The sequence below is a fragment of the Budorcas taxicolor genome, chromosome 12 (genome assembly GCF_023091745.1).
Source record: "Budorcas taxicolor isolate Tak-1 chromosome 12, Takin1.1, whole genome shotgun sequence".
Classification (NCBI taxonomy): domain Eukaryota; kingdom Metazoa; phylum Chordata; class Mammalia; order Artiodactyla; family Bovidae; genus Budorcas; species Budorcas taxicolor.
The window spans coordinates 54,247,189-54,255,699 of record NC_068921.1 but is presented as its reverse complement, the minus strand read 5'-3'; the positions used below and the strand labels follow the sequence as shown (position 1 = coordinate 54,255,699).

Below are 8,511 nucleotides of genomic sequence, written 5' to 3'. Positions count from 1 at the left end.
GCTCTATATTCAGAAAGTATAGGATGATTATAGGAGCCATGTTGTGTGTTTTCCTTTTAATCATAGATCACAGTTCCATAGCACTATTTTCAAGCAACCGAGAATAGTTGCACAGTCTGTGCAGTTTTATAGTTGTTTACTATGTGCAGGCTAGTCTATTAACAGCTACATCTGAAATGGGAGGCTTCATAAGACTTACATATATAGTAAGAGACTAACTTTTATCCATTTCCAATATATCTCTTCTGTTGTTCACTGTTTTATTCCCTGTGAAGTGAAAGTCAAATTATAGGTTGAGTAGCCTGGGCCTAAGAAGTGGTTATTAACAACTTTAATGATATACCAGGAAAAAAAAATCAGAAGAAGATTAAATTTGCAGCAATTTTTAAAAATTAAGAGTAAATTCATTTTTAAATAAACTGAATTTTGATATTTGATTTATCTTAGAGATTGCCAATTATATCATCTACAAAAGACTTCATAGTTTAAAACCTTCATGTATATATAAAAAACATGGATCGTTGGGTGGATGCATAGAAATAATTAATTGCCTAGGGAATAATTTGGGCTTCCCTGGTGGCTCATTTGGTAAATAATCCACCTGCAATGCAGGAGACCTGGGTTCGATCTCTGGATTGGGAAGATCCCCTGGAAAAGGGAATGGCTACCCATTCCAGTATTCTGGCCTGGAGAACTCCATGGACTACAGTTGGCTTAAAACTCAACATTCAGAAAACAAAGATTATGGCATCTGGTCCCATCACTTCATGGCAAATAGACAGGGAAACAATGGAAACAGTGACAGACTTTATTCTGGGGGCTCCAAAATCACTGCAGATGGTGACTGCAGCCATCAAATTAAAAGACACTTGTTCCTTGGAAGAAAAACTATGACCAACCTCAGTTTAGTTCAGTTGCTCAGTTGTGTCTGACTCTGCGACCCCATGGACTGCAGGAGGCCAGACCTCCCTGTCCATCACCAACTCCTGGAGCTTGCTTAAACTCATGTCCATTGAGTCGGTGATGCCATCCAGCCATCTCATCCTCTGTGGTCCCCTTCTCCAGCCACCTTCAATCTTTCCCAGCGTCAGGGTCTTTTCCACTGAGTCAGTTCTTCACATCAAGTGGCCAAAGTATCAGAGTTTCAGCTTCAGCATCAGTCCTTCCAATGAATATTTAGGACTGATCTCCTTTAGGATGGACTGGTTGGACCTCCTTGCAGTCCAAGGGACTCTCAAAAGTCTTCTCCAACACCACAGTTTAAAAGCATCAATTCTTCAGCTGTCAGCTTTCTTTATAGTCCAACTCTCACATCCATACATGACTACTGGAAAAACCATAGCCTTGACTAGACGGACCTTTGTTGGCAAAGTAACGTCCCTGCTTCTTAATATGCTGTCTAGGTTGGTCATAGCTTTTCTTCCAAGGAGTAAGCGTCTTTTAATTTCATGGCTGCAATCATCATCTGCAATGATTTTGGAGCCTCCCAAAATAAAGTCTGCCACTGTTTCCACCATTTCCCCATCTATTTGCCATGAAGTGATGGGACTGGATGCCATGATCTTTGTTTTCTGAAGTTAGATTATAGGCTGAGTAGCCTGGGCCTGAGAAGTGGTTATTAAGAACTTTAATAATATCTCAGGAAAAAAAAAATCAGAAGAAGATTAAATTTGCAAAACTGCCACTTTTTCTAAGACATTAAACAGTCTCAGTTCAGTTCAGTTCATTTCAGTCACTCAGTCGTATCCAACTCTTTGTGACCCCATGAATCTAGAACCCTTTAAATCTCAGAAGTTACCTTGGTCATTTCTAAGATGGGATCCAGAGACACCTTTTAAAAATCAAAACCTGCCAGAATTTTCCTCCAAAATAAAAGCTTTAAAAGTTATGGTGGAAAATTTACTTACTCCTGTAATAACACTGATTGCACTTGCTTTGTTTTCCCCTTTATTTTGCAAACATCATGAGGGCAAAGACCTTGTTTTCTACCAAACTATTAACATGTAAAGTGAAGTTGCTCAGTCATGTCCGACTCCTTTCGACCTTGTGGACTGTAGCCTGCCAGGCTCCTCTATCCATGGGATTTTCCAGGCAAGAATACTGAAGTGGGTTTCCATTTCCTTCTCCAGGGGATCTTCCCAACCCAGAGATCAAACCCGGGTCTCCTGCATTTCAGGCAGACTCCTTACCATCTGAGCTACCAGGGAAGTCCTACTGTGTCTAAAAACAGTAAATACTCATTTGCTTACACTAATAATAATGTTAAGAGTAAGAGCTAACCTTTATGGAGCGCTAGCTATGTGCTATTATTTTACATTGTATTATCTTATAAGATACACATTCTTTGTTTACACGATTGATAGCTTTCTTATAGCTCATAAAATGTTTTATATTGTTGATTCGACTTCGTTCATACTGACTTCAATGAGTTGAGTTTTTGTTTTCTATGGTTAAAACTTTGTTCTGTTGCTGCTGTTGCCATTGGTTTGCTTCCTTTCAGGATCAAAGTGAATACTTTAATATAAAAATCTTTTCTTTAAATCTTCCTCTGCTGGTTCTTTCCTAGGTTCTCTGGTGGCTCAGACGATAAAGAATCCACCAGCCATGAGGGAGACCTGAGTTTGATCCCTGGGTTGGAAAGATCCCTTGGAGGAGAGCATGGCAACCCACTCTAGTATTCTTACCTGGAGAATCCCTACAGACAGAGGAGCCTGGTGGGCTATAAGTTTCCAAAGGTAGTTGAGGAGCAGGAAGCAGGTGAGTTGGCTGGAGAACACTCTGTGAGGAATGAAGTTCTCTCTGTCGTTCTCAATGGAGCTGACTTTCTAAACTCACAATTCATGAGTGTGATTAGTTTTCCTGTGGAAAATAGTGCAAGGTCAAACTGAGATGGCAGCTCAGATAGGAATGGAAAAAGCAGACAGATCAGAAATATGCCAAAAATAATATATGAGGGTTGAGACCCCAGGTAGTAGTGAAACTGGGGAAACCAGTTCTTTTAACATTTTGAGGGACAGAAAAGCCTCAAGTGATAACTGGTTTACCATAGTTCAGTTCAGTCACTCAGTCGTGTCCTACTCTTTGCGACCCCATGAACTGCAGCACACCAGGCTTCCCCGTCCATCACCAGTGTCTGCAGTCCACACAAACCCATGTCCATTGAGTCAGTGATGCCATCCAACCATCCCATCCTCTGTCGTCCCCTTCTCCTCCTGCCCCCAATCTTTCCCAACATCAGGGTCTTTTCAAATCAGTCAGCTCTTGGCATCAGGTGGCCAAAGTATTGGAGTTTCAGCTTCACCAACCTAGACAGCATATTAAGAAGCAGAGACATTACTTGGTCAACAAAGGTCTGTCTAGTCAAGGCTATGGTTTTTCCAGTGGTCATGTATGGATGTGAGAGTTGGACTATAGAGAAAGCTGACTACCGAAGAATTGATGCTTTTAAACTGTGGTGTTGGAGAAGACTCTTGAGAGTCCCTTGGACTGCAAGGAGATCCAACCAGTCCATCCTAAAGATCAGTCCTGGGTGTTCATTGGTTTACCATAGGTGCAATTTAAGAATTCTAAAGGTTACTTGTTTGTGTTGCAGTAAACAATGTAGAATCTTAGCACCTCAGTCTGTTTGGGGTACTGTAAACTCTAATAATTAGCTTTTAGTACATTAAGCTAAATTTGACTGAAGAGATGCATATGATATTTAAAGAAGGCAGTCTTAGGAAACATGCTTTTCTTAATCTTAAACTAAGTTAGGCTACCAGAAAGCTAATATATAGGTTATACTGTTATTTCTACTAAATTGTCTTTAATACATTTTGCTTTTATTTAATACATGGACTTTGAGATTTATTACAAATAAAAGTAGTCTGAAGAAGAACACTTCCACAATTCTAACCAGACGACAACTAAACTCTTTCTGTTTTGTAGTTATTGAGGACTTTTGCCTATTACTTTACTCAGAGTATTCTGTGGAAGTCTGCTTGTAAACATTATTTCAAGATTTAGTGCCCAGAAATACATTATAACTTTGAAGAAATTGATGTTTCATCTTTCAGATAATGAACATGAAATGTCTTATCATATTTGTTTTCTGTCATATTTCAGTGGATACTCACAGCCAAATTTGTACATTGATTTGTAATAATGATATTATTTTCATGGCTCTCTCTAATCCTGACTATAGTAAAAAGATGTCCTTTTCATTATAGGGGACTGGAATGCAAAAGTAGGAAGTCAAGAAACATCTGGAGTAACAGGCAAATTTGGCCTTGGAGTGCGGAATGAAGCAGGGCAAAGGCTAATAGAGTTTTGCCAAGAGAATGCATTGGTCATAGGAAACACTGTCTTCCAACAACGCAAGAGAAGACTCTACACATGGACATCACCAGATAGTCCACACCGAAATCAGATTGATTATATTCTTTGCAGCCAAAGATGGAGAAGCTCTATACAGTCAGCAAAAAGAAGACCAGGAGCAGACTGTGGTTCAGATCATGAACTTCTGATTGCCAAATTCAGACTTAAACTGAAGAAAGTAGGGAAAACCACTAGACCATTCAGGTATGACCTAAATCATATCCCCTACAATTATACAGTAGAAATGAAAAATAGATTTAAGGGACTGGATCTGATAGACAGTGCTTGCTGAACTATGGATGGAGGTTCATGACATTGTACAGGAGACAGGGATCAAGATCATCCCCAAGAAAAAGAAATGCAAAAAAGAAAAATGCTGTCTGAGGAGGCCTTATGATTAGCTGTGAAAAGAAGAGAAGTGAAAAGCAAAGGAGAAGAGGAAAGATATACCATTTGAATGCAGAGTTCCAAAGAATAGCAAGGAGGGATAAGACAGCCTTCCTCAGTGATCAATGCAAAGAAATAGAGGAAAAAAATAGAATGGGAAAGACTAGAGATCTCTTGCAGAAAATTAGAGATACCAAGGGAAGATTTCATGCAAAGATGGGCTCAATAAAGGACAGAAATGGTATGTACCTAACAGAAACAGAAGGTATTAAGAAGAGGTGGCAAGAATACACAGAAGTACTGTACAAAAAAGATCTTCATGACCCAGATAATCATGATGGTGTGATCACTCACCTGAAGCCAGACATCCTGGAAAGTGAAGTCCAGTGGGCCTTAGGAAGCATCACTACAAGCAAAGCTGGTGTTGGTGATGTACCTGGTTGAGCTATTCTAAACCCTGAAAGATGATGCTGTGAAAGTGCTGCACTCGATATGCCATCAAATTTGGAAAACTCAGCAGTGGCCACAGGACTGGAAAAGGTCAGTGTTCATTCCAATCCCAAAGAAAGGCAATGCTAAAGAATACTCAAACTATTGCACAATTGCACTCATCTCACATGCTAGTAAAGTAATGCTCAAAATTTTCCAAGCCAGGCTTCAGCAGTATATGAACTGTGAACTTCCAGATGTTCAAGCTGGTTTTCGAAAAGGCAGAGGAACCAGAGATCAAATTGCAAACATCTGTTGGATCATTGAAAAAGCAAGAGAGTTCCAGAAAAACATCTACTTCTGCTTTATTGACTATGCCAAAGCCTTTGACTGTGTGGATCACAGCAAACTGTGGAAAATGCTTCAAGAGATGGGAATACCAGACCACCTGACCTGCCCTAGAGAAATCTGTATGCAGATCAGGAAGCAACAGTTAGAACTGGACATGAAACAACAGACTGGTTCCAAATAGGAAAAGGAGTGTGTCAAGGCTGTATATTGTCACCCTGCTTATTTAATTTATATGAAGAGTACATCATAAGAAACACTGGGCTGGATGAAGCACAAGTTGGAATCAAGATTGCTGGGAGAAATATCAATCACCTCAGATATGCAGATGACACCACCCTTATGGCAAAAAGTGAAGAAGAACTAAAGAGCCCGTTGATGAAAGTGAAAGAGGAGAGTGAAAAAGTTGGCTTCAAGCTCAACATTCAGAAAACTAAGATCATGGCATCTGGTCCCATTACCTCATGGCAAATAGATGGGGAAACAGTGGAAACAGTGGCTGACTTTATTTTTTGGGGCTCCCAAATCACTGCAGATGGTGATTGCAGCCATGAAATTAAAAGACGCTTACTCCTTGGAAGGAAAGTTATGACCAACCTAGACAGCCTATTAAAAAGCAGAGATATTACTTTGCTAACCAAAGTCCATCTAGTCAAGGCTATGGTTTTTCCAGTAGTCATGTATAGATGTGAGAGTTGGACTGTGAAGAAGGCTGAGTGCTGAAGAATTGATGCTTTTGAACTGTGGTGTTAGAGAAGACTCTTGAGAGTCCCTTGGACTGCAAGGAGATCCAACCAGTCATCCTAAAGGAAATCAGTCCTGGGTGTTCATTGGAAGGACTGATGCTGAAGCTGAAACTCCAATACTTTGGCCACCTGATGTGAAGAACTGACTCATTTGAAAAGACCCTGATGGTGGGAAAGGTTGAAGGCAGGAGGAGAAAGGTACAACAGAGGATGAGATGGTTGGATGGCATCACCTACTCAATGGACATGAGTTTGGGTAAACTCCGGGAGTTGGTGATGAACAGGGTTGGAGAAGGAAATGGCAACCCGCACCAGTGTTCTTGCCTGGAGAATCCCAGGGATGGGGGAGCCTGGTGGGCTGCTGTCAATGGGGTCGCACAAAGTCAGACGCGACTGAAGCGACTTAGCAGCAGCAGCAGCAGGGATGGATGGAGTCGCAGAGTTGGATATGACTGAGCAACTGAACTGAACAGAACTCCTGACTGCTTATTTTCTTCCATTTTATTACATTTGTCTAAATAGCTTTTGTTGTGCTGCTGCTGCTTCTTCTCAGTCACTTCAATCATGTCTGACTCTTTGAGATCTCATGATAAACCACCACAAATCGTGGTTATTATTATAATCCATTCTTGTTTCAGGATAAATACATATGGTAAATTAAATCACTACTAATTCTATTGATGATGTGTAGATTATCATAGTATAGGTCTCACCCTAATAGCTTAATTTTTACCCACTTCACATGAAGAATAATTTAGTTATTTTGGTATCCTATTTTCAATATGTTTCTTAAATTCTGTTTGAATACAGAACTAAAATCAATGACATGAATAGAAAACATGGAAAACATTCACATTCTCTGCCCATATAAATAATTTTATTCCATTCCTTCTTTTCTATTTCTTCATTTCTTTTCTTTCTAATGATTTTTAGGTAGACTTCGAAATTACATTTTCTACTGTTCCTTTTTCTTTGTATTTCTTGTCCAAAATTAATGTGTCTGGTCTCTTATACTTAGTTCAAGAGTAATTATTTTTCAGTTTGATGTGATGATTCATTTTATTGGGAACTGAGTCAAATTTCTCAGGTAGTGTATTTTGGGGTGATTTAATGAAAATCATGAACTTCCAATGTAAAGTTCAATAGTTAACTTATTTCTCTTGTGGAATAGCATGAACACAGCCTTTGGGTTTTGCAGTTAAATGTTCCTTTAGGAAGGGATTCTAGAGTTGGGTTTCACTGTAATGTCAATTAGATTGAGAAGTATTATACAAGCTAAGATTGCTTGCACAACTCCCTGCAACAAAAGCAAGCATTATTTCGAAACTCTCTTCTTTTGGTTTGTTCAGCAGACTTTCCACAGGAAGGTGGAACTCACATTCCTTTTCCTATTCCCTGAGTGAGGATGTGAGTCTGGATTTAGGGTGAAGTGAAGTGAAGTCGCTCAGTCGTGTCTGACTCTTTGCGACCCCATGGACTGTAGCCTACCAGGCTCCTCTGTTCATGGGATTTTCCAGGCAATAGTCCTGGAGTGGATTGCCATTTCCTTCTCCAGGGGATCTTCCCAACCCAGGGATCGAACCTGGGTCTCCTGCATTGTAGACAGATGCTTTACCATCTGAGCCACCAGGGAAGTCAGGAATTCCTAAATAAGAGGTAGGGATTTTCCTGAATAAAGATGATAAAATCTGGATTACTTGCAAAAAATGCCTGGAAAAGTAATTTGCCATGTTGAAGACTCTTCCAACTCTTTACTGACCCCATGAACTATAGCCTGCCAGGCTCCTGTGTCCATGGGATTTCCCAGGCAAGAATACCGGAGAGGGTTGCCGTTTCCTTCTTCAGGGGATCTTCCCGACTCAGGGATCGAACCCACATCTCCTGCATTGGCAGTTGAATTCTTTACCATCTGAGTCATCTGGGAAGTCCAAGGGACTCCAAATTTAAACTAAGGCTCCAGTAACCTTGAATTTTAAAGTTGTATTAATGTAGCTGCATATGATACATATATCCACACCAAACCATAGACTCTTATGAAAGCTTCACAAAGAAGACAATGGAGCCCATTTGGTTTCTCAACCTGACGGTTGCTTGATTTCCCTTCATCCTGCTGATCCTATAGGCAGCTAAGGGAGAGAAAAACACTTAGGAACTAAAGTAGGAGACTTGAGCCAGTTTGAAGCCAGCTCTGAAACTCCTTATTCTTCTGACTTTGGGTTATCATTCAAACTTTCAGAAGCTCACT

The 8,511-nt window shown here is 40.2% G+C and overlaps 1 non-coding gene across 1 annotated transcript; it reads right to left on the bottom strand.

The window, feature by feature from the left end:
- Positions 1-7,827: 7,827 nt before the first annotated feature.
- TRNAC-ACA (transfer RNA cysteine (anticodon ACA)) lies at positions 7,828-7,899 on the bottom strand. The gene has a single exon. It is a non-coding gene; the product is annotated as a tRNA-Cys (tRNA).
- Positions 7,900-8,511: the final 612 nt, after the last annotated feature.